The following is a 26,534-nucleotide window of genomic DNA, read 5'->3' on the forward strand; positions in this document are numbered from 1 at the left end:
AAAAGTGGAACTGATGGTAAAGACAGGTGTTGAAAGATTTTCTGTTTATTTTTCCAGATATAGACTCTGCAAATAGCATAAGGTCTCAGGCTGGGCCACATCACAGCAATTATCACCTTGAGTAAAAGAAAGGCATTTTTTCTCATCCAACAAGAAGCTGCTTCCATTTCCCACTTATACCCAGGCTCCACTTCAGCTATCACAGCGACTTCACAGGAGCAACACTCGCTCATGTGTAGAGATGGGAGAAGATACTTGATTCGGGTCTCATTTAAAGGCAGATCTGTAAAAATTCGTACTTTCCAAGACAAAAGTACAGCTATCCTTTGAAATGCGCACTTCTGCGGATTTTATTATTCAATCTGCCAACCAGTGTTTACAAAAAGGCACGTATTAGAGGAGAGTTTGCATAAAAAATGAAGATACCGGTGAAAACAACACACACATAGTCAATAACATGCAGGCCACTTGACTTGATAAAATAACAAACTGCACTTGATTTTATATTCCCTGAGAATATCGTAAAAGGCCTGCTAGATCAGGCCAGGGCCCCTCTGTTATGTATTGAAGTTCTCACCCTAGGCCACTAGGGGTGTTGTGTATATAGTTTCACTCCGCCCACCGTGACTGCAGTTCTCACTCAGGTCCACATGCAAATGAAGGATTGAGAGTGCCATTCACGGATTGGGTAGCTAGAGAGAGTTGTTACTGTTGCATATTACTGAGTACTATATAAGCAGGCTGGCTCAGCCATTCAGTTCAGTTCTGTTCCAGCCTAAGAATAAAGAGAGCTGCTTGGAGAATCACTGTGTCGCCTGCTATGTCCACCCACTACTTAATACCCTCCAGTCCAGCATCCTGTTCTCACTGTGGCCAACCGGATGCCTAGGGGGGAAAGACCGAAAGCTGCAGGATATGAGCAAAACAGCGTTTTTCTCCCTTGCGATTCCTAGCAACTGATATTTAGAGCCGTACTACGTGGCCAACTTTGGAGACAGCATATAGCTGTCACGGCTTGCCACCCATAGCCTCGTGCCCTGTGAATATGTCCAAAATCTGTCCTAATATCTATAAGAGGATTTCAATTAAAATAGCTGCTGGTGTTCAAGGCTCAACCAGCGAAGAGAAACTTTGCATGTTTCCCAAAACTGCAAAGAAACTTGTTTTCTGCTAATGAAACGAGATGCAAATTGCGGAGCAAAGCATATAGGATGCACCTAGAGAAGCAGCAATTGATTAATTTCATTGAGTGGCATTGGCCCAGTTCCCCATTTTGGCGAAGTCGTTTTGAATTTTATTCTTATCTTTCCCATGATGTATCAAATCGAATCGAATCAATGAATAAATAACCATTTGTAGTTGCTTGCTGTAACCACCAGGGGTTGCTGCAGTGCAATGAAATAGTAACTTTTCGGCTCTCCCGGAGAGCAGAAATGCAAAAGCTGGTGACCTGTGCACTGGAAAAATAAGCTACAAAGGAGCTAAAATAAAAAATAAGCTAAAAGGGAGCCTGTGTAGGGCTACCTGGTCTGTATTGAATAGGCAATTACAGCACAAAGTAATTGGGCAACAGAAGAATGTACAGGGCCCAAGATACAGAAGTCAATTGAACTGACAGTTGAATCTTACTCAAATATTGGTGAAAGAAAATATATTGAGGGAACTTGAGGGCACCAGGCTAGCATAGGGGAGACAGGGCAAGCATCATGGCACTCTCTCCTCCCTGCCCGTCAACATCTGCCACCTGAGGCAGCTGCTTCACTCTGCCTCATCACACTGAGAGTGTACCCAATGAAAAGTGTTTCTTCAGGTCGGCGGTTCGAATCCCCGTGACGGGATGAGCTCCCGTTGTTCAGTCCCAGCTCCTGCCCACCTAGCAGTTCAAAAGCACGTCAAAGTGCAAGTAGATAAATAGGTACCGCTCCGGCGGGAAGGTAAATGGCGTTTCCGTGCGCTGCTCTGGTTCGCCATAAGCAGCTTAGTCATGCTGGCCACATGACCTGGAAGCTGTACGCCAGCTCCCTTGGCCAGTAACCTGAGATGAGCGTCGCAACCCCAGAGTCGGACATGACTGGACCTAAGAAGAAGAAGAAGAAGAGTTTGGATTTGATATCCCTCTTTATCACTACCCGAAGGAGTCTCAAGCAACTAACATTCTCCTTTCCCTTCCTCCCCCACAACAAACACTCTGTGAGGTGAGTGGGACTGAGAGACTTCAGAGAAGTGTGACTAGCCCAAGACACCAATATAAAATGACAAAACTCAATTCAATAAGCAACAGAGGACCGGCATGAGTAGAAACACCACCGAGAAAATAATGAAAATAATGACTCAGTGGAACAGCAAAACAAGGAAGATTCAGGACAGATAAAAGTACTTATCCACACAGTGCATTGTTGAACTATAGAATTTGCAACAGAGGCAGATTTAGGGTAGGTTTGCCTGAGACATGACCTGCAGATGTCAGGAATTTTACTTTTTGAAACACGGCAACCCAAATTTAGGGGATCACAAACAGTTTGGTGGCACTGGGAGCAGAGCCACGAGGGCACCCCAACTATGATGTAGAATAGAAGGCAAGAGGTGGGTGTGTGTGCCAAATTTTGGCATCACACAGGGTGCCACTGAAATTTGAGGCCCCAAGGTCTGCCACTGAGAAGCAGTGATGGCTACCAACCTAGACAGCTTTACAAGAGGATTTCAACAAATCCATGGAGGTACTGGGGATTCAGTAATGAGCAAGCATGAAGGCTACGTTCCATCTCCACTCAATGCTGACGAAGAGGGGCCTGATCCAGGACTGCTCTTCTGACATTCCAGCAAATATGCTGAGCCACCATATTAAAAATAGCAGAACTTTCATAAGCCAATTGGACTTTATTTTGGGGGGGCAGCTGTGATGGCTGTTCAGAAATGCCACAGCAACTGTTTGCTGAAGATTTCAAACACTGGTGCCTACAGTTATGGACTAATATAGACCGGCAGCCATTTATTCAAGCAGAATCCAGTTTAGAGTTAGCTGGAATGTTCCAGCTACTTTGTGAAGTGCCTTAACATGAAACCACGTTTGAATTTACAGCGGAGTCAGCTGGCAAGTCATAAATAGTTCCTCTGTGGGGTATTGCTGTGAAAAGCGGCCTTCCCAGAGACTGGTAAACAGCCCTCCACCTTGCAGGGGGTCAGTTCTGGGGGTCCCTGACTTTGCGTGATTTTGCCTATGTGAGTAGACCCCCCCCCCCCCGAAATGAACCCTCACTGTACTACTTTGGCTTTCCCACAAAGCATCCTGGGAAGGGTAGTTTGTTAAGGGTGCTGAGAGTTGTTGGCAGACCCCTGTTCCCCTCACTGAGCTACAATTCCCAGAGTTCCTGGTGAAGAAGGACTGGTTGCTAAGCTGCTCTGTGATTGTACAGAGGTACCTTGGTTCTCAAACTTAATCCGTTCCGGAAGTCCGTTCCAAAACCAAAGCGTTCCAAAACCAAGGCTTGCTTTCCCATAGAAAGTAATGCAAAATGGATTAATCCGTTCCAGACTTTTAAAAACAACCCCTAAAAAAGCAATTTAACATGAATTTTACTATCTAACAAGACCATTGGTCCATAAAATGAAAGCATTAAACAATGTGCTGCAGTCACGAAATCAATCAATCAGTAGCTGAACTGGGTTTCGCACAGTCACAAAAAAGCAAGAAAAAGAGCCACAAAAACACAAAATAAATAGCAAAAACAGTGTAACACTGAAATCAGAAGCGTAATGCTCAAATCGGAAGTGTAACACTCAAAATGGGAGAGTGGCACTCAAAACGGAGCACATTCGGCTTCCTTTTTTTTTTTTTTTTTTGCAAACTGGAACATTTACTTCCGGGTTTGCAGTGTTTGGGTTCCAAGTTGTTTGAGTACCAAGGCGTTTGAGAACCAAGGTGCCACTGTACAGATTACTTACAGATTTCACATAACACTTCCAGAAACTAAATATATACAAGCTGCCCTGTGCTAACAAGCATCTGAAGAAAGATGGGAGAGCCTGCTGCATAAATGACATTGCTTGATATAAAAGTTGCTGCCCTGCTGGTTCCACCTAAAGATTACATTGTGCCAAGAATGCCCTTGCGGTTGCCTGCCAGCTATTGTTTAGTCATTCCTATCCATTCTCTTGGGCACTCTTATCATGGGAAATGCAGGGAAATGCAACGCCCATCCCTGAGAAGCCTGACAGCTAGAGAAGAGAAATGCAAGCTGCAGAAGGCATGGGTAGATAGAACAAAATAAGAAAATGTACCTATTAATTTAAACTTGCCACCCTAAATCATAGCTATTCCTCCCAGGATTTGTACAGATACAGCATAAAACTCAGAGATAATCTCTGCATTGTTTAGTTGGCCAAGCAACTAGATGGTTAAACTACTGGGCTCATTCATCATTCCAGCTGTAACTTTGTCAGTTAACCTGATAACACTGTTGAATGGAGATTGTTGTTGTTGTTCAGTTGTTCAGTCATGTCCGACTCTTCGTGACCCCATGGACCAGAGCACGCCAGGCACACCTATCTTTCACTGCCTCCTGCCGTTTGGCCAAACTCATGCTAGTCGCTTCGAGAACACTGTCCAACCATCTCATCCTCTGTCGTCCCCTTCTCCTTGTGCCCTCCATCTCTCCCAACATCAGGGTCTTTTCTAGGGAGTCTTCTCTTCTCATGAGGTGGCCAAAGTACTGGAGCCTCAACTTCAAGATCTGTCCTTCCAGTGAGCACTCAGGGCTGATTTCTTTAAGGATGGATAAGTTTGATCTTTTTGCAGTCCATGGGACTCTCAAGAGTCTCCTCCAGCACCGTAATTCAAAAGCATCAAATCTTCAGCAATCAGTCTTCTTTATGGTCCAGCTCTCACTTCCATACATTACTACTGAGAAAACAAAATAGGAAATTCTTTCCAGTAGCACCTTAGAGACCAACTGAGTTTGTTCTTGGTATGAGCTTTCGTGTGCATGCAGTCGAAACAGTCGTCAACAGGTTTGCCACACCTATCAGCCAATCACCCATTCCCACCACCCTTCTGAGTAATACCCCTCCCCACGTTCTCACTATATATAAGGGTTTGGTGACTTCTGTTTAAGTGTATCTGAAGAAGTGTGCATGCACACGAAAGCTCATAAAAAGAACAAACTTATTTGGTCTCTAAGGTGCTACTGGAAGGATTTTTTTATTTTGAATAGACAGGATGTCCTTCCTCCTCTCTCCTTGGGGAGATAAATGGTTTTTAAAAGTGAGAACTGTGGAACTTGTGGACAGAATAGGTTATCCAAATATATTTATTGCAACTTCAACATTTATAATGCACTTGTGCATTTGTGTATTATGTATGTATCTCTCTATCTAACACGGTGGTTGGGGTTGTCCTTAAAAGAAAAGGTCAAAATCTAAAATTTGATGGTGAAGTGACAAGAGGAAGGGAGCAGAGACAGGTATAAACACTGCAAGAATGCCTGCCCATTTCAGTTGCGTGACCTTGAGCTTAGCCCTGGGACAGCGCCAATCATCCCAATAAAACATTTTAGGTCGGAAGCTTGCAGTAAATTGAAAGCAAAAAGGAAATTGATCTGGGAGAGCGAATGGACAACCATTGAGTTCATCTTGGGGGGGGGGCGGGACAGGACAAATAGTAATAAAGGGTGAATCAAGAGATGGGAAACCTGTGGCCCTCCATTTGTTGTGACACATCTGGAGCTATGTGGGTTCCCTATCCCTGGCTAGTAGGAGGGGCAGTGATGCAGTGATATTGGCCATGTTGTAAAGAAACAGGTAGCATGGAAGGAGGTTGGCAGAAGCCTGATGAAATCCCTACTGTTCCATGGAGCAGGCTGGTTAGTCTTGGACCGGTTGCCATCGTTCAGGGCAACATACCTCACTGGATTTTTGGAAGAGGTGAAAATTTGTGGGGAAGAACCAAGCACACTGTCCCATGCTTCTTGGAAAAAGGGGACAATAAAAATGCCATCAATTCAGCACAGCTACCGTTGGCTTCTATTAAGGGCAGAAGACGAGGGAAATGATGAGCTGGCTGCTAACACGGCATGTTTCCTATGCTCACCATTCCATTTGTGACAATTGGACTATTTAAAGTCTGGACAGCTGCTATATAGGATTAAAATTGGCTGGTAGTACAGGCAGAGTAGGGTCCTGTGGAAAGTCAGGTGTTGTGTGTCACTCATTGCCTTAATGTAACATGCTCCTTAAGAATCTGTGTCTCGCAAGTCTGGCGATTATCCAGCCACACTTAAGAGCCTTTCAGGTCCCTCTGATTTCAACACTGGGAGAGTTCTGCGCCTGGCGGCCTCTCACTGAAATTGATGGAACATAAAAGTGCCAAGCTTCAGTTGAATACTGCCCTTAAAACAAAATTCCTTTTTTTCCTTGTTTTTTAAAAATATTTTATTTGTTGAATATAAGAACAACATATAATCAAATACAAGCAATCAAATACAGTGTTTCCCTATCCCTCCCTCCCCACCAAAAAACAGCCCCAACTATGTCCCGGTAATTACATTAGTACTATAATCAACAAAAAAATTATTTCTACAGTTGCTGGTTTATTTTGTATTTTGTATTTGTTATTTTTGTTAAAACTCAATAAATTCTTATAAAAAAATATCATTCCACATGTTCATGGAGCCTTGTTCATCCCAGAAATGTAATCATAAAATACTTATTTGGCTGTACAGAACAGCGCCAAAGTTCATCCCATAAAGAGCAGTGGTAGCAGTGGAATTTGCTGCCAAGGAGTGTGGTGGAGTCTCCTTCTTTGGAGGTCTTTAAGTGGAGGCTTGACAGCCATCTGTCAGGAATGTTTTGATGGTGTTTCCTGCTTGGCAGGGGGTTGGACTGGATGGCCCTTGTGGTCTCTTCCAACTCTATGATTCTATGAGCATTCAGATCACCGCAAACAGAACAACAGTAAACAGAGGCGAGTTGGTAGTTACCACTGCCAGTTCACCCATCGCACCGAGCCACTTTGTTCTAAACCATGGCTTAATTGTGAACTTGCCGCACCATCACCACCTGCTTATGGTTTGTTTGAAACGAAGGGGGAGGGAAACGCATTCTGAGTTCACACAACACAACAAGATGTACTGTGGTTGGTTTGTGCCATGAGCAAGCAGCTGTGAGGGGACAGGAAGCATGATCATGATTAAGCCGTGGTCTAAAATAAACTGACTTAGTGTGACATGCAAAAAAGAGCCAGTGTGGATTTTCTCTTGGTTATGAATTAGGAAAAATACAAAACAGGGCAGTGAAGCTACCCCTCATAATGTTGTGATTCCAAAAACCTGCATTAACACAATGCCCTTATATTAGGCCAACCAACCAAAATAGTGTACACACTTTAGTAAAGTTGAATGCACTAATATGCAGTTTGGTCTTCTGGATCGACATGGCATCCTCTAACTTTTCTGGTGCTTAGTGTAAAGCAACCCTGCAGGGCTAAAGTATCCATTTTTCAGAGGGATCTTCTGAAAGCTCCTTTTACATACAGCAGCCTGGGATCCATTCAACAGCTGGAGTTAAGCTGGCAGGCAGATGGTGTTTTAGTACTAATAGTTTGCCTGTATTAATCTGACTGCAACAAGATATTTTGAGCACACATTTTTATTGATTTTCTGAGTCTTTGGAACGGGGCTGTCTAGAAATCATCATTAATTAACTTAAATTAATTCAAGTCAGATGGGGACCTCAAGAAATGTTCCTATGTTTTTGTCATTTTCATCTTCTTTCCTCTTTTATCCCACCATGGATATGAATAAAACAGAATGCTATTGAACACATAAGAGTTCTGTTTGTTTTTAATGTTACAGCTCCGCAAACGTATTCCTGCCGTAACACAAATGGAGGTTGTCCTGTGTACACTTAACTGAGAGCTTACTTCTGAGTTGACACACCAGTAAGGCATGCATCTATACTTCAAATGTATGTTACTTTTGCACCACTTTTTCACAGATAGCCCCCCAAAATATTGGAAATCGTAGTTTAGTGGAGCTGTGCAGAATTCTAGCATCCCCCTCCCAGAGAACCACAATTCCCTTGAATCCACTGACAGAATGAATTATCTAGATTTAGGCTGTAAATGTTGACAAAGTAACTTTCCACGATTCATCAGAACGACCACTTTCTGCTTGTCAGCTGAGAGATTGAAATGAAGCCCTTATTGGAGTGTCCCTTCAGCCAGAAGTTTTGCTACCTGAAAGAGGTTTTTTTTTTCTTGTAGGACCTCACTTGTGGAACTCCCTCAGCAAAGCTGCATTTCAGGGCACCGTTGCTTTTAAGACACCAAAATCAGTTACATTTACCTAAGCCAGTGGTTTTCAACCAGTGTGCTGTGGCACCCTGAGGTGCCTTGAATGATGGTCAGGGGGTGCAGTGGGAAACACTGGCCTCTGTCCCTCTTTCCTTCCCTTCCCTCCTCTTGAGTCTGTGCCTCCCAAAGGCTTGCACAGCTGTTTGTTGCAGCAGCCCTGGCCACAAGCTCTCCAGGTGAATGGTTCCTCTGGGGCTGGCCAGGGGGTGCTTCCCAGCCCCCTGTGGGGCTGTATGAGGAGGCACCTCTCTTTGGGGCAGGGGGGACATCTCAGAGACCAGGGGCAGCAGCTGCAGCTGCCCAGAGGACTCCCAAGGAGAGGGGAGAGGAGGCTGAGGGAACACTCCACAGGGGAGGGTGTTTGAAGGGGGTGACATAACTGGGCTCCTGAGCCCCACTGGGGTGCTGCAGAAAGAACCGTGAACTCAAAAGGTTGAAAACCTCTGACCTAAACTTTTAATACTAGTAAAGATCAACTGGCTCTTTTGAGAGGGTTTGTGTTGATGTTTATATGCTGCATATAGTTTTTTCATACTGTGGGATAGTTTTGCTTTGTTTTGCAATAAACAAAATGACATGCTCCAATGTATCAGTGGAACAAAAGCAGGCACTGACTTTTTCTAGGGAAATGTTCGCTAGGGAGGGAGATTGTGGTATCTCAGAGATCATTTCAATGTACTTTGATTATTTCTACTTTTAGTTAAGTATTTTTATTTTCTTTCCTGACGCCCCCTGGCTATGCCCATGATTGGTGTGGTACGCCCTGCGTGTGTAGGGAGGGAAAGGCACCCAGTATAAAGTTTGTTGTTGTTGTTCAGTCGTTCAGTCGTGTCCGACTCTTCGTGACCCCATGGACCAGAGCACGCCAGGCACGCCTATCCTTCACTGCCTCCCGCAGTTTGGCCAAACTCATGTTAGTAGCTTCGAGAATACTGTCCAACCATCTCATCCTTTGTCGTCCCCTTTTCCTTGTGCCCTCCATCTTTCCCAACATCAGGGTCTTTTCCAGGGAGTCTTCTCTTCTCATGAGGTGGCCAAAGTACTGGAGCCTCAACTTCAGGATCTGTCCTTCTAGTGAGTACTCAGGGCCGATTTCCTTGAGAATGGATAGGTTTGATCTTCTTGCAGTCCATGGGACTCTCAAGAGTCTCCTCCAGCACCATAATTCAAAAGCATCAATTCTTCGGCGATCAGCCTTCTTGATGGTCCAGCTCTCACTTCCGTACATTACTACTGGGAAAACCATAGCTTTAACTATACGGACCTTTGTTGGCAAGGTGATGTCTTTGCTTTTTAAGATGCTGTCTAGGTTTGTCATTGCTTTTCTCCCAAGAAGCAGGCGTCTTCTAATTTCGTGACTGCTGTCACCATCTGCAGTGATCATGGAACCCAAGAAAGTGAAATCTCTTACTGCCTCCATTTCTTCCCCTTCTATTTGCCAGGAGGTGATGGGACCAGTGGCCATGATCTTAGTTTTTTTGATGTTGAGCTTCAGACCATATTTTGCGCTCTCCTCTTTTACCCTCATTAAAAGGTTCTTCAATTCCTCCTCACTCTTCAATTCCTCCTCACTTCTTCAATTCCTCCTCAGTATAAAGTTACTGTGGTTCAAAGGGGTTGAGAAGCCTAGGCGACTCCAGCACGGAAAGCCAAACCAAACTGCAACGGGCCAAACTAACTCGCCCCCCTTGTCTTTTTGAATGCGGTAACCTTGAACGCGCAAAAGGCCATGGCTAAAGAGGCCTCTGTGTCCAGGGGCGGCTGCGGCTGCGGCGTGAAGCTCAAAGGCGCCATCGTGCCAATGCAGGCCATGTGAATTTGGTATATAAACTCGTTCCCGCAACTGCAAGCCTCGACCCCCAGGGAGCATCAGGCCATTGCATAAGCCTCGTCCGGCCTCTTAAGCAGTCCTTCCTGACGCGCTTACATAACACAAGCACCAAGGATGTCTCCCGCGCCGCCGCCGCCACCCACCGACCCCGGAAGATAAGATCTGCAGCAAGCACCCCGCGCCTTCGATCCCGGGGCGCGCTCAGCCAAAGCGTCCCCGGACACCTGTCCCGCCGCGCCTTTGCGCAGCGCTCTCTGCAGAGCGGAGCGATGAGCCCGGCCGATCCCAGGCAGGGCAAGCGGCGGCGAAGGCGGAGAGAGCGAGGCCCAGAGGGAGGAGTCTCCGGCAACGCCATCGACGGCCCCGCCGCAGCTCCGGGTCCTGGAGCCCTCCGGCTGCAGGCTGCCTTTATTTTGCTGCAGGAGCCTCCTCTGTACCGGGATCCTCGCGCGCTCCCTCTGTCTCTCCATGCCTTTTAGGTGAGTGGCGCGCTCGGGCTGACGTTGGACGACCCACAGCAGGGCTTTCCTCGGCCGCGCGACCGGAGCTCGCCTTTGCGGTCACTTTGACAGCCGATGGCTCCACCCTCAGCCTCGGTTCGGGGGCACCGGCTGCTGGCAACTGGGTGCCCCCTTCTTCCCTTGACGCGGCTCATCTCCTGCGCTTCCTCGGAGATGGGCAGACAAAACTTTTCATGCCCCCCCCCCTCGCAGCCTGCCCTCCTCGGGATCTAGCGGTCGCCGCGCGCGCTAAAAGCGTAGACGGGGAAATGTCACCCCGAGCCGGGTGTCCCCGCCCGGCCCCCTCCCAGTTTTAAGCCTGAAGCCTGGGAACTTTTTCGAAGCGGCGCGGGGCAGCGTCACCACCGTCTGTGTTTCCGGACGCTAATAATGTATCGATTGCTATTACTATTAGATTCCCCGCTGCCCGCTGCCGCATAGATAGATTGGCGGTGAAAGCGGTTTGCGCGCGGCGCGGATCCTAACTGCTTCTGCATGTTGGAAGGAAGTCTCAGGGTGATCTTTTAGGATTGCAGGCGAAGGTGCTGCATGCGGCACTCGCGGTGCGCTATGGAAAGGCAAATGGAGAGGGGGACTTTCTAGTCTATGGTTTAACAAAGTAGATATTTCTGTAAAATAGAAACTGAAAAATGCGATGAGCAGAGATGCGGGGTGGGGAGCGAGGGGCGCTGGCAGAAAGGGGCCGGTTGTGCAATTGCCTCCTTGTATCGTACATAATGTAGCGGTTTATTTATAGTTCGTGGGAGGAGGCGCTTCTGGAAAAAAGGCGCCTTTTTTAGCGAGAGAGAGAGAGAGAATATATGTTAACAGCTGGGCCGATATTTTCTCACGGATACATTTCCTGATAGTTTTGTAGTATGGGGCATTGTTTGGGGTGTGGGGTGTTCTCCGAAAAAAGAACTTCTGTTCCACCTCCGACGATATTTGGCGAAATCCTCCTCCCTCATTTTTCCGCCAGTGGAGAATTTCAGGCGTAATTGTGGGTCCAGAAGTAACTGTTTATTTTTGTTTTAATACTACCGAAAAAAGGGACGGCCTCGGTCTGAGCTCCTCCCAGCCCTCCTCTCTTAGGTCGTTGACCAATAGAAACTAACAACAGAGTTTCGTTCAGAATTAACTGTCTCGAATATATTTTTCTGTTCATTTTCTTACGCTTCTTCCTCCTCCAACGCTGGGGATCGGAGTGGGGGGGGGAGGGGGTTTCGGCATACAGATCACTTCCTCTACCTTTGAGCTGCGGCCCTTTGTTGTAATTCCCTATACTGTAATCCAGTAGTTCCATCATAGAATTGCAGAGTTGGAAGGGACCACGAGGGTCGTCTAGTCCGACCCCTGGCAATGCAGTAATCTTTTGCCCATGACCCTGAGATTAAGAGTCTCATGTTCTACCCACAATATTTGGCAAATCCCCTCCACCTAAATTTTGCCCCCCTTCTGTAGGGGTGGCAAATCTTAAGAACCATTTTCACTTTATCCTAAAGTAGTTACCGGTATATTAATAATTCATTGGTCTGAAATGGGCTGGTACACTTCCCTCCAAAACGTCAAATGGCAGGATTCCTCCCAAAGTAGCTTGAAACCTTTGACTCCTTCATACCTGTTACACTTAAGGAAAACCAGGAGGGGAGGTGGCAAAGAAAGAACTTCTGCAGTACTTCTTCATGCACCTGCACCACATAGTTAAACTAAAAAGGTAAATGTAAAGGACCCCTGGATGGTTAAGTCAAGTCAAAGGTGACTATGGGGTGCGGCGCTTATCTCGCTTTCAGGCCAAGGGAGCTGGTGTTTGTCCACAGACACCTTTCCTGTGGCCAGCATGACTAAACCACTTCTGGCGCAACAGAACACCGTGACAGAAACCAGAGTACACAGAAACGCCCTTTACCTTCCCACCGCAGCGGTACTTATTTATCTACTTGCACTGACGTGCTTTCAAACTGCTAGGTTGGCAGGAGCTGGGACAGAGCAACAGGAGCTCAACCCCTTCGCGGGGATTCAAACCGCCGACCTTCTGATTGGCAAGCCCAAGAGGCTCACATCCCTGTACTTCTTCATGCACCACATAGTTAAACTATGGAACTCACTATCAGCCACTAATGGTTCCCAACCATTTTAAAGATGGCTTTAAAAGAGGATTAGCCAAATTTGTGGAGGATAAAGATCTTCCTCCCCAGTTGGAGGTAGCAGTATTTCTGAACGGTAGTTGCTGGAAGCAACAGCAGCATCTGCTTGGCTACTGTGAGAACAGGATGCTGGACTAGTTGGCCTGATCCGGCGAGCTCTTCTTATGTACGTATGTTCGGGTGCCGCTGCTCTTTCAGTGGATAGAAGGGTGCAATTTGGTACAGGGGTCAAATCCCTGCTTGGCCATGAGCTGTGTGCATACCCATACACTTAAAGCACATACACACACTCCAGCCCAGTGTAGTCTACTCTTCACAGAGGTACAGTTTCCCACCACCCTTAGCAAACTACAAGTCCTAGGATTCCTTGGACTGGAGGTCCCCTACCAGCTGCCTGGGTTTGTCTGACATACCCACCCGCAGAGGAGACAGTTGAGCAGGAACTGCAGAGCAGGTGTAGAGATGCTTTGCCTAGCAGCATGTGAAGTGACTTGGGAGGGGGGGAGGTGCAGGGATACACCTGTTACAAACTAGGGATGGAGCCTTCAGCTGCTATGTACAGCCTGAGCTGCTTGACCGCTGAAGCACAGCTCTCATTCCAGCTCCCTCCTTTCTGGTCTGTGGAAAGGGACAGTGGGATCAACCTGCAATTGTACTATATATGTCTCAGGTTGCATTTAACTAGTTTTTATTCAGAGAAGATCCACCAAAATCAATGGCCATGACTAATTTAGGCCCATTAATTTCAATTTGTCTACTCCGAGTAAAAGTTAGTTGAATACAACCCTTGATGTTTTTTTTGCTCTCATTCTAATTTACAGCGTTCTCAAGAAAACACAATGTTTTAGCTTTATGATCCACCTTACTCTTTGAAAAAATGAGGAAAACGGGCAGTTTCCAACAATGTTCTTGTTTCCTTTGCCTACCTTTCCTAATTTGAATAATACTTGTAAGTTGCAGCATAAGCATAAACTGAAAACAAGATACTTAGGGTGCTCGTGCAAGGTGCAAGTATATAGCTGTGGGAAAACACAGGTAGATGTTGTTGGTGGAGAAACTTCTCCAATCACACCTGTTCGCCTTCTGTGATTGGACACCAGCAATGCTAATTGTGCCTGAGCCAAGCCAATGGGTATATGATTGGAGATCTTATACCATCCTTGAGCTTCCAGCCTAAAAAAGCAGCGGCAGCAGCAGCAGCAACAACAACAACTTATTATTTATACCCCGTCCATCTGGCTGGGTTTCCCCAGCTACCCTGGGCGGCTCCCAACAGAATATTAAAATATTAAACATGTATATCTTCCCTTAGGGAGATATAAGGGACACTGCAAAGGTAGTATGCTGGCTGGCTGCTCAGCAAAAAGTGAGCCCGCTCTAGCCTTCCAGTGCAATGAGCACAAAGGCATTGTTGGTTTGTTTGGGTGATTTAAGTGCTTAATCAAAAAGCTGTCCAAAGTGAAACACAGCTAAAATCCAGAAAGCAAATTAAAAACAAATGTACATAAAACAAACACCATGCAAACACAGATAAACTTTAGAATGAATATAAGTAACTAAATTGCCTGTCTGGGTAAGCATTTTCAACAGGTGTCTAAAGCAAAATAGCAAGGGCACCTTCTTAATGTCAATCGGCAGGGAGTTCCAAAGGATGGCCACAGTAAGGGACTGACTCGCCACAAATGCAGAACGAACAATACATGGCCTTTGTAAAAGGTGCAAGTCTGCATATTGAAGCAGTCAAATAGGCACCTCACCTTAGAGGCAACTGAAGAATGCTAGGAAGTTAGTGGATTAAGCAATCCTACTGCATTCAGTGCTGCAGGTATGGGTGGGCATGAAACTGCTGCTTTAATTTGATTAAAGCGTGTTTTAATTGCAGCATTTAATGCAGTATTGCAGACTACAGTGGTACCTCTGGTTGAGAACTTAATTCGTTCTGGAGGTCCGTTCTTAACCTGAAACTGTTCTTAACCTGAGGTACCACTTTAGCTAATGGTGCCTCCCGCTGCCACCGTGCCGCCGGAACACGATTTCTGTTCTCATCCTGAAGCAAAGTTCTTTAACCCGAGGTACTATTTCTGGGTTAGTGGAGCCTGTAACCTGAAGTGTCTGTAACCTGAAGCGTCTGTAACCCGAGGTACCACTGTACTTACTTTTAAGGTTTTGCTGTTTTGCATTGATTTAATTCCCCCCATTACCTGTCCATTACCTGTTCTAAAGATCATTGAGATGATATACATAGAGCACTTTGAAATCCCCTGTTTAAATGCTAAGCATTCTTCTTAATGCCAAGTAGAAGCAGGCATTAATTAGTTTCAGGAGCCCTCCTGAAGCCTCCGCCTTTACATCTTTATTAGTGGCTCCAGATAGGACCTAAAGGGGTGGGGTGGAGAAACATGTTAACATTTTGTCCATCAGATTACTGTAACACTATGGCTTGTCCTCCGTGTGAGACACATTCATTATTCACCACCCATTAGCATTGTGCACAAGTCTTGGCTTGTGCCTCAGCAGAGTTAAACCGCCAAAAGAGCTGCTCTCCGGGGTATAATTACAGCCCGGCACGTGATGACCTTTTGCATCGCAGACGTGTGTTGTTGGCACATTTTGGTGCCTTCCCACTGCTGGCTGCTTGGTGGGCCTGTCTCTGCAAGGATAAACAAAATATCTCTTTCCAGAAAGGGAGGCGCCTGCACGAAAGAGGCTGGGCAGCATGGAAGACCCACTCGATTCAGCAGGGAAACCTGAGGAGGGCCGAATAAATTGCTTGCCATTGGCCAGCTTCAAAGCATTCATGCCAAACCATCCAGCTCTTTGTGCAGAGGGGAAGACAGCCAGCAGCCTTTTCGATTTTGTGGATTTAGAGAGGCTGTTCAATATGTTCCTTTTATTAGGGCCAGGGTGGGGGCACTTGTTTCTCTTGGGCTGTTGTTGTACTGCAGCTCCCAGCTTAGATAGCTCAGTCAGTAGAGCGTGAGACTCTTAATCTCAAGGTCTTGGGTTCGAGCACTACGTTGGGAGAAAGATTCCTGCATTGCAGAGGGTTGGACTAGATGGGTGGTCGCTTCCAACTCTACAGGTCTATGGTCCCTGGCTATTGGCCCTGCTGTCTGCGGCTGAAATCCAACAACACCCTTTTATTAACACACCTCTTTGTAACACAGTGCTGTTGTGTGGTATTAGCTGGAAAAGGCTGCCAACTTTTGTTTAACCTGAGGACTCACCAACGGGCAGTGATCTTCAACAGAGCTCGCCAAAGGGTTTTGCTCGATGGTTTTGGAGAGCCAGAAAAGGAGCTTAGTGGCTGGCGACAGCTTTGTGACACACTTCACAGCAGCTGGCTAGCCATGATGGCTGGACTCTGCCTCCGGGGTTGGAGCCAGTATTGCTTCTGAATAACCAGTGGCTGGAAACCACAGGAGGGGAGAGTGTTCTTGGGTTTGGGCCCTGTCTGCCTGTTTCCCACAGGCATCTGGTTGGCTGCTCTAAGAACAGGATGCTGGACTAGATGGGCCATTATTGGCCTGATCCAGCAGGCTTTTCTTATGTTCTGGTGCTGGGGGGACACTGTATCTAAAAAGAGAGAAACAGTTTGGCGTTGCAAGGTAGATGGCTGCCACAGGCTCAAACTGAGTCTTGGGGCATCTTAAACACTAGCAGCATTATTATAGCATTAGTGGACAAGACTCTTGCCTCATCAGTTGCATGGAGCATGACCTATAAGTGGATTTACATATACAACAGGGAGGGTGTGTTGTAAGCAGTATGGGTTAGGAGAATGATAAGGGTAGAACACATGCTTTTTAAGGGTAGAACACATGCTTTGTATGCAGAATGCCCCAGTCCAATCCCTGGCATTTCCAGATGGAAAAGGCCCCTATCTGTAGCCATGGAGCTCCACAGCCATTTAGTGGAACCATTCAGAGCTGCCCAGAGTGGCTGGGGAAACCCAGTCAGATGGGTGGGGTCTAAAGAATATTATTATTATTATTATTATTATTATTATTATTATTATTATTAGTGTTGGCCAGCCTGTTTTGGACTACAGTTCCCATCAGCCACAACCAGCTAATGGTTTGGCTGGGGCTGTTGGGAGTTGTGGTCCAAAACATCTGGAGGACGCCAGAGACACCAGTACTTAACTTGGATGGGTAGGGATAACTGGCTGGGATACAAGCTGCAAGAGAACTATAGGCGTGAAGTTCTCTGGTGCCCCTGCTCTTAAGAGTTTACACTCCTCCACTAGGAGCCGAAGCACAAGCAAGAACCAGCTTCCTTACAGACACACCCTTAATCCCTTTACCCACCCATCTTTTCGCGATTCCCTCCCCCAAACTCAGGGGGTTGTAATCTCTCTCCGTGCAACACCTTCCTCTTTTTCCTTAGGAGAGTTTTGCTGAATCCAGTCCCCCCCCCCAGCCTTTCTTCTTCTTCTTGCTTCTAAAAACTCTCAATGTGAGGGATTTAATTCCCAGGGAATTAGCTGCATCCTTTCCTCTCTTCCACCGTGGTGTGCTACGTTCCCTTTTACGCCATCTGCCCTCCTCTTTTATCTGCCGCCAGAGGAGAAGGCAAGCCCCGTGTTTACACAGCAGCGTGTCAGGCCTTGCCAAAAAGGCTTTCCTCGGGTTCTGGAGGTGCGGCTTGCATTCCCAGCTGAACCCCCTGGCATGCCTGATCCTCATTTGGCCCCTCCTTGGCTGGCCTCAGATTCCTCCCATGATTTGACGAATTCGTGGAGAATAAAGCTATCAGTGGCTATCAGACATGGTACCTGTGTTCCACCTCCACTGTTGGGGGCAGCAGTGCCTCTGAATACCAGTTTCTGGACATCGCAAGTGGGGAGAGTTGTGCTCACGTCCTTTTCACGGGCTTCTGGACAGCCACACTTAACAACAGGAGGCCACAGTCTGCTCTCCCTTGGACCACTCATCACCATCCCAACACAAACCCCCTGGCTCTGAGCCTTCTTCCCCTGGGGGTTCCCTGGCTGGTGCCTCCTGCCACACCTTTGCATCCAGCCAGTCCATGGCAAGGTGCTCAAGAACTGGTCCTTATGGTTCCTCTCTGATATATGCCTGCTTCTAAATAATTCACCCACATATTCAGAAGGTGTGCCGGCCTGGCCCAGGATACCACAACAAGCCATTGTTTCTTTTTAAAGACGAGGCAGCGGCGTCACCAATTATTTTTAATGGTTTTCAGAGGAGCTTCCAATATGTAGGAAGCTAGAAGGCACACAACAGGGAGGCAACAGCTTTGCAGCAGCTCCCCATCGTGAAGCGTTCCAGCCAATGGGCTCTTGAATGAAACCAACTTCTCATTTCCTCTATGACTTGCATCTCGGCAGGAAACCTCAGTGTTTTTTTGGCAAGTCGTAGGGAGCCTTTAACTTGCTCATCGGAATAAACTGGTCACAGGGCGCTCGTTCTCAAAAATTCCACCCACACCCCAAAATTTGATAAAGGTGTTTCCTTTTATTGATTGGTTTGACCAACCTACCGCTGATAGTCACCCAAGAGGTGCCTTTTGCTTTTTGCACTTTCCCCGTCAAAAATCTTTACACCTTCTTTGAGCCCTCAGCCTGAACATGCAATGGAAAGAAGTTTACAGGGGGCTTTGGGACATGCGTGTGCCCCTTCCACCACGGCTGACCTTCACATGTTCAGCACAAACGTCTGTAGGGAATTCTGTGCTTGGGTGCCTCCTTGCAATCTGGACCCTGAAAACCCTGGAGATCTGTGCAAGGAAAATTTTCAGATGCAGAGATTTGGGCGAGGGACAAGGTTACTTGAGAGACTGCCTAACACCCCATACACCTAGCAAGTTCACTGCAACTATCGGAGGGAATTTCGCCTACATGTCCCTAAAATATCAGAAGACCCCTCCACTGTAACTCAGAGCGGAGCTTTCAGTGTGGCTGCCCCAATTTTTGCCAAACAGCATCTCTGTTTAGGTACCCCTGCTGTTTGTTGTTTCCAGAAACATTTGAAGACATTCTTGTTTCGCCAACCTGTTCCAGATAGACGAAAAAGGCCTCTACCTTAGTTGTCCATTTTGTATTGTGTTTAAATTTGTACTTAGCTGTTTTTTTGTACTGTTTTGTACTGTTTTTGAATTTTTAGCTGTACTTAGTGGTGTGTTTGCAAATGGCCTTGAGTCGCATGTGAAAGGTGAATCATTGTTGTTGTTGTTCAGTCGTTCAGTCGTGTCCGACTCTTCGTGACCCCATGGACCAGAGCACGCCAGGCACGCCTATCCTTCACTGCCTCTCACAGTTTGGCCAAACTCATGTTAGTAGCTTCAAGAACACTGTCCAACCATCTCATCCTCTGTCGTCCCCTTCTCCTTGTGCCCTACATCTTTCCCAACATCAGGGTCTTTTCTAGGGAGTCTTCTCTTCTCATGAGGTGGCCAAAGTACTGGAGCCTCAACTTCAGGATCTGTCCTTCTAGTGAGCACTCAGGGCTGATTTCTTTGAGAATGGATAGGTTTGATCTTCTTGCAGTCCATGGGACTCTCAAGAGTCTCCTCCAGCACCATAATTCAAAAGCATCAATTCTTCGGCGATCAGCCTTCTTGATGGTCCAGCTCTCACATCCGTACATTACTACTGGGAAAACCATAGCTTTAACTATATGGACCTTTGTCGGCAAGGTGATGTCTTTGCTTTTTAAGATGCTGTCTAGGTTTGTCATTGCTTTTCTCCCAAGAAGCAGGCATCTTCTAATTTTGTGACTGCTGTCACCATCTGCAGTGATCATGGAACCCAAGAAAGTGAAATCTCTCACTGCCTCCATTTCTTCCCCTTCTATTTTCCAGGAGGTGATGGGACCAGTAATAGATGCATAAAATGATTTGCCTCAGGGCATGCCCTGTAAGATGGCGGTTGTCAATGTTCCAATATCCTTGACTACAGCTCCCATCTTCTCTGACCGCTGGCTATGTTGGTTAAGGCTCATTGGAGTTGTAGTCCAACAGCATCAGAAGGGCATCATATTAGCTGGACTGTCATTGGAAACAGATTCTGCGACTCCAATTCAAGCCCTGTCTTCAGTACTGGACATTTCTCTCTCTGGTCTGGAATGCAGACCCTGTTGCCTCACTGGTGTTGTTGGTCCCCAACTCCCATCAGCCCCAGTCAGCATGGCCAAAGGTCAAGGATGACGGGAGTGGTCCTCCAACAACATCTAGAGGGCCACACATTGGCCAGCCCTACATATCTGGCTGTCCAGTTCTGACAACAGATGGTTCCTCTGAACAAACAAGTTTTGCAGGGGTAGGCTGCAAGGCTGTTGTGAGGCTGACTTTCAACCCTACAGGGCCAGTGAAAGGAATAAACAGATGTCATTTATTAAGAATACTGTGCTTTGCAGAAATGAATCACCATTTTAGGAGAGTAAATCAGGGCTCTGGAGGCCTGGCCTCTTCGTCACTCACTGAAACCCATCCTGAAACCAACAAATTGAATTGAGTCCCTCCCAGGAAGCCATCAGCCTTCTTGCAAAGACAGTGACTCACAGGAGGTTGAGCTCTTCATTGCGGCTATATTAAGCAGCCCGGACCCATTTTAATGATAGGACGCACTGCTTCTGGCCTAATCTGCATCATGGAAGAATGAGATCCCTTCCTCCCTTCCTCCACCCTCTAGCCTATTTGGTTTTGCAAGGCAAATTTTTGTTCTTCTGGCTAAAGCGGCGTAATTAGGGGGCTGGCTTTGCCCATATCGTGCAGAAATTAGACTTTAGGTCTTGATTACTCTGCATAGAGAAAGGCAATGCTTTCTAAGGCAAATATAATGGCAGCCAGGACCGCTGCTAGGGTTTTTTGTGTCCTAAGCGAGACCACCTTCTGGCACCGCCCCCCCCGCCAAAGCCTGCTTTAGCAGGAGCCGGGGGTGGTGTAGGGGGCAAGCAGCACCTCTCCACTACAGCGGAGAAGCTGCTGCTAGCCCATCCCACCCCACACCCCCCCGCCCAAGCCTGGCCAGCGCCCCCTACATTTTGGCGCCTTAGGCAATTGCCTAGTTTGCCTTAATGGACGCGGAGGCCCTGATGGCAGCATAGATTTTTGGGGAAGGGATGCAGGGTCTGCTTTGCCTTGGCATCTCCAGGAAGGGTTAGGAATTTCCGCCATCTAAACCCCTGGAAAGCTACTGCCAGTCATTATAGATAACACTGAGCTAGAGGAAGCAAGGTGTCTGACTCAATATAAGGCAGCTTCCTATGTTTGCCTGATCACTTTTTTTCTGGTGTTGTTAGAATCAGACACTTGTAGAGTTGGAGGCGACCCCAAGGATCATCTAGTCCAACCCTCTGTAATACGGGAATCTCAACACAGAGACCCCCATCCAATTTAAGACCATACCAGACCCTGCTTAGCTTTGCTAAATGTGCTAACAGTTTTATTACTGCACCACTAGGAAGGTTTGGTATTACTACTACTACTACTACTACTACTACCACCATATAACACCACTCCTGAAAGGCCTACACTGGCTCCCAGTATGTTTCCGAGTACAATTCAAAGTGTTGGCGCTGACCTTTAAAGCCCTAAACGGCCTCGGCCCAGTATACCTGAAGGAGCGTCTCCACCCCCATCGTTCAGCCCAGACACTGAGATCCCACACCAAGGGCCTTCTGGTGGTTCCCTCACTGCAAGAAGCAAAGCTACAGGGAACCAGGCAGAGGGTTTTCTCGGTAGTGGTGCCCGCCCTGTGGAATGCCCTCCCATCAGATGTCAAGGAAATAAACAACTACAGTCATACCTCGGGTTACGGCCGCTTCAGGTTGCACGATTTTGGGTTGCATACCACGCTAAACCTAGAAGTACCGGAAGGGGTTACTTCCAGGTTTCAGCACTCATGCATGCGCAGAAGCGCTAAATCACGCTTTGCGCATGCGCAGAAGAGCCAAATCGCAACCCGCACGTGTGCAGACCCGAGCATCCACTGTATCTGATTTTTAGAAGACACCTGAAAGCAGCCCTGTTTAGGGAAGTTTTAATGTTTGATCTTTTAGCGTGTTTTTAATGTTCTGTTGGGAGCCGCCCAGAGTGAGTGGCTGGGGAAACCCAGCCAGATGGGCGGGGTATAAATAATAAAAAATGTTGTTGTTGTTGTTGTTAAATGTAAAACTTATCTTTAAGTAGATTCAAACACAGCTGGTGACCAATCGTTGCATGTGGATGCAAGTGAGTTGCTGGTCTGTGTCCTTACACACACACACACACACACACACAGCCTCTGATCTTCTTGCAAGGAAAGACTGAAGCATGTCAGATGAAGCAGTAGGCTAGAGCCCTTCCTTTCTAATGGATCAGTGTTATGTACTGAGTTGAATAGGATCCAAAATGCAGCAGTCTGATTGGTCCTAGAACAATAGGATCCAGAATGCAGCAGTCTGATTGGTCCGCAGGAGCCACCCAATCCAGCTCCAGGTGGAAGTGAATCCGCAACCTGATTGGCATACAGGAGTATCCCGGAATTAGCCAATCATGTGGGGCCCATTGTGTAAATAGTGTATATAAAGCAGACGTTTTGGGGAAACTGCATTCCTCACTACTATGAGCTGAATAAAGAGCATGAAATTCACACTTGACTCTGAGTATATTTCAGTCAGCTTGCAAGGAATTGCCCCACAGCACTGACTCTCCACTCATTCCCATGCTGCGCTTTGCAACTGTAGACTGCATGTACTCAGAGGGGTAGCCCAGGAACGTGTCAGGGCAAGAAGAGGGGTAATGCCAAAAAGCTTACCCCGGAAAACAGATTTTGCTGGTGAAGTCGCTATCTTGTTTAACCCAGCGTGAAAGTTTTCCAATCATCCCTGGAAAATTTTCTCTAGAAAACCCACAGCACAACAATACAACCGTTTGGCTGGCAAGGGCTATTTGAGCTTTTTCATCTGAAAACCAACCTTGTTTTTTTAAAAAAAGTTTTTCAAAAAAAAGTTTTTTCAAAAAAGTTACTACCCTGAAACAAACCCTAGGTTGCCGGAAGGTGACAGAAGAAGGACAGAGAGCTCTGTGTCTAATTCAGCTGCCCACTGCATTCCCATAGCAGGAGGAAGTATTTCTGCTAGCCTGCTTACTCACTTCTGTGCGGTGCCTTCTTGCCTACGGCTGCACAAGGCTAGTATAAGTTAAGCAGCATGACCATAGAGGATTTAATGCATATCACCAATGATGTGGCATCAGGGGAGGCACCTAATATCCCCAATTAAGCAGCATATCTCAGTGGATAGATCACCTGCCTTACTTGCAGGGAAGGTCCCTGAACCAAATAATTTCAGCTGAAAGGATCAGGGAGCTGGTGAAGTGTGTTGGTGCTTGTACCGTGTATCCACATGGTTTGTGCGCAGTTGCAGTGCATCGTGCTGTCCACCACCGTTTCTCCGGTTTGCAAATCTGCCCCCAAGCCCAAAAGGGATTGGCAACCGGTGGGATGCAGGGCCATTTCAAAGTGAAATAAATAAACAGCAGTATAAGTCTCCTCAAACAATAACCAAATGCTTAAATACAGCCAGATAACTCTGTCCTTAACTCTCAGGCCCAGTGGTTATGTTTGCCTGGACCCATTAAAATCACCCCTGCCAATTAATCAACTAGGATTTAGTTGATTAATCTACTACCTAAAGCACTTAAAGTCTGCAATGCCAATAATTACTGGAACGAATGAATAAACTTTTTTTTTTCCAAGTAGGCACCTGTACCTAACCAGTCAAAGGTGACTCTGCTAACCGATCCGATGGAACTTTAATAAAGAGATTTGAGATATAAGTGGCTGGTGTCTCTCCAGATCAGGTCAGCGGTGACTGAGAGTGTTTACTATCTGATCAATGTCTGGTGGTTTAAGAGGAGCTGGCCTCCTTCCAACTCTTTAACTGACAGCTTAACTATCTTCCTGGCAACTTCAGCGGAGAACCCGAGGAGCACAGCCCTTAAAAGAAATAAAGCACAACATGCCGTTCTCTCCAGGTAGAATTAGTGACAGGTTAATGGGAGTCGCATCGCTTACATTGCACATGTGACCCGACAGGTTTCTCTTGGGCTCCTGGGAAGACACACATTTTTCACTCTCATCCCTGGCGGAATGCAGCAGAGGGTGGACAGCCTGTGACAGCCTGTGTTATGTTCTGCGTGACACAAGCTGGCAAAACCCCTGTGAAGCTTGGGAGGAGACAGCTTGGCCCGTCACTATGTTTATTCAGCACAAAGGGCTTGGCGTGGGAGTTGTGTGTGTGGACTGTGGCTTCACAGCTTTGGAAGTAATTTCCACAAAAGTCATTAGCCTGCAGAGAAAATTGCTAGCCCACCGTGTGCTGGCAGAGGAAGAATGGAGCTGCCAACAGCTTGGTACATTTCTGTGCAGTGGGCTGGAGAATAAGACTTATCAGCGGCTGCTAGCTATGAGGGCTGCGCGCTCCCTCCACAGTCAAAGGCAGTGATGCTTCTGCATATCAATTGCTGGAAAGTGCAGAAGCTCAGGTTCTGCTTGTGGGTTTCCCAGAAGCATTTGGTTGGCCCCTGTAAGACAGGATGCTGGACTAGAGGGACCGTTAGCATGATCCAGCAGGCTTTTATTATGTTCTTATGTTAAGCTCAGTTTGTCATTAACATCTGAATCGGAAACTGTGGTTACTTTAAAGGTTTTACTGGAACGAATCAGGATCATAAACCATGATTTGATCTTGGTGTATTTCCATAAACTATGGTTTTAACTATCCACGGTTTATCCTCTTCAGACATAGTGAGAAACCGTGGCTAGTTCAAATATGGGCACGGATGCTTCTGATCTCCTTGCAACCAGGGCTGTACGAAGTGGTGGGCGGAGGGGGCAGTCCGCCCTGGGTGACACTCTGGGGGGGGTGACAATATGGCCCCTTCCTCCCCCCAGCTATAGAGCGGCCGAGGGCGTGCGCAGTCAGTATGGACTGCCTCTCGCACAGCGACTGTACGGGCTGTTGTGCGTGCGCACTCTGTACGGGATGCCGCACATGCACAATCCATATGGGATGCCGCACATGCGCAGTCCATACAGGATCCCACACATGCACACTATGTACGGGATGCCGCTCATGCGCAGTCCATATGGGATGCCGCGCATGCGTCACCGGGCAGTTCGCCCCACCCCTTGGCATCCCACTCCGGGTGCCAGAGAGGGTTCCTTTTCCACTGCTTGCAACTGCACCAAAGGAGAGGGAAAGGAGGAGTGTGAGAGACCAAGGCTTTCCCAGCCTCCGTTGCATGGAACTAAATTACATCCTGAACCAGGCCCATTAAGTCACAGTTTCCCATTTCAGATGTAAGGATAAGCTGTAGATTTTACCCACATTTTATTACACAGGGATTATGATATCTGAACTGACCCACTGCATTTTCAAAAGTCAGCTACGAGACCTGATCGTGTGTGGCTCATGCCATGTGCCTTTCTGGGTTGGAGCTCCATGTTGCCAATGTTATTTCCTGCGTTTGCTTTTCTGCTTCATTTGCTGCTTTGAACATTTCCTTTCAGAGGAGAAAATTGAGATAGATATTTGTGTATAAGTAAATAAAATATATCCTCTGTGGAAGGGAAGGAGCAGCCATTTGGAGATGGTGTCGCTTAAAAATATTGGAACAGCTGCCAATGCTACACACACACACACACACACACACACCGATTGTCCAGAGTCGCTGTGCTTTCTTCCACTGTACATTTGGAAGGGTTGCAAATCTCTTCATTGCACTCTTCAAAGCCACCAGATCCTCTTTTAAATAAATCCCTCTTTAAATCTGCCTTTGTTATGGTGCATACAGATCTTTCCCATCAGGCACTGGACTTGCTGACAGCCACCTGGAGCTAGCAAAACCACCACAAAGGCGCATGAATCGTAAATGTCTCCTGTTCCTCCCCAGGCAACATCCCGTGACTCGTACCTCTTTCGAGGGAAGCCTGTTTTCTCATGGAGTGCCAAATCCCAGTTTAAGCAGAGAGATGAGCAGGGATAAACATATGATTCAAAAAGCCTGCTTAGGGAGAAATCTTACAGCCAGGCAGCTGCAAGGTTATCGCCACCCTGAAATTATTCTGCACTGGCAATATTCTTAAATTGATTTCTTAATCCTTGAGGATTTAGGCAGTGCCCAAATTCTAACATGAAAAGGGCCAGCGTCACTCAGGCCAGCATTGTCCCCTTTTCATGGGTGAGGAAAAAGGTGTTCTGTGCATGTGTGCCAGGGCTGGACACTGGCATTCTCAGCAGGTTGAATGCTAACAGTGCATAAAAGCGTTCTTAACTATTTGTTACCCAGCAGTCTCCCAGTGAGCGCCCTTTCGTGATCACACTTAGATACATGCTGCACTAGTTTAAAAAGCTCCCTTCTTTGCCTAAAAAGCCTTACAGGCTCAGAGGAGAGTCGCAGGCTTCCACCCTGAAAACATACACTAGACGGCAAAGGGAAGCACCAGTTAAGTACTGCAGATTAATTAGCGGGCCAAAATGATCCTTTCAGTAACTCCATCACTTTCTGTTTAATGGAGAAGGTTTCCTTGTCCATCATTCAGCAAATCCAAGAGAAGACCTGGTGGATTTATGGTCAACTGTAGCTAAGCCCACATCTAGCTGCAGAATTACTCCTGGTATGTACAAGGCCATACCAGGGTGCTACCATCACCCTTCCTACTGCTGCGTCTCAATTTTTTTGCCTGGGAGGCTCTCGGGTCAAGG

At 46.9% G+C, this 26,534-nt stretch overlaps 1 protein-coding gene across 2 annotated transcripts in view; it reads left to right on the forward strand.

Annotated features, from left to right (window-relative positions):
- Positions 1–10,371: 10,371 nt before the first annotated feature.
- SYNE3 (spectrin repeat containing nuclear envelope family member 3) overlaps positions 10,372–26,534 on the forward strand; it is an 81,235-nt gene continuing 65,072 nt past the window's right edge. For both annotated transcript variants that reach the window (XM_033140336.1, XM_033140343.1), the window contains exon 1: positions 10,372–10,657. The gene's annotated coding sequence lies outside the window, so the exon portion shown is untranslated. The remainder of the gene's footprint in view (positions 10,658–26,534) is intronic.

Source organism: Lacerta agilis, chromosome 1 (genome assembly GCF_009819535.1).
Source record: "Lacerta agilis isolate rLacAgi1 chromosome 1, rLacAgi1.pri, whole genome shotgun sequence".
NCBI classification, from domain to species: domain Eukaryota; kingdom Metazoa; phylum Chordata; class Lepidosauria; order Squamata; family Lacertidae; genus Lacerta; species Lacerta agilis.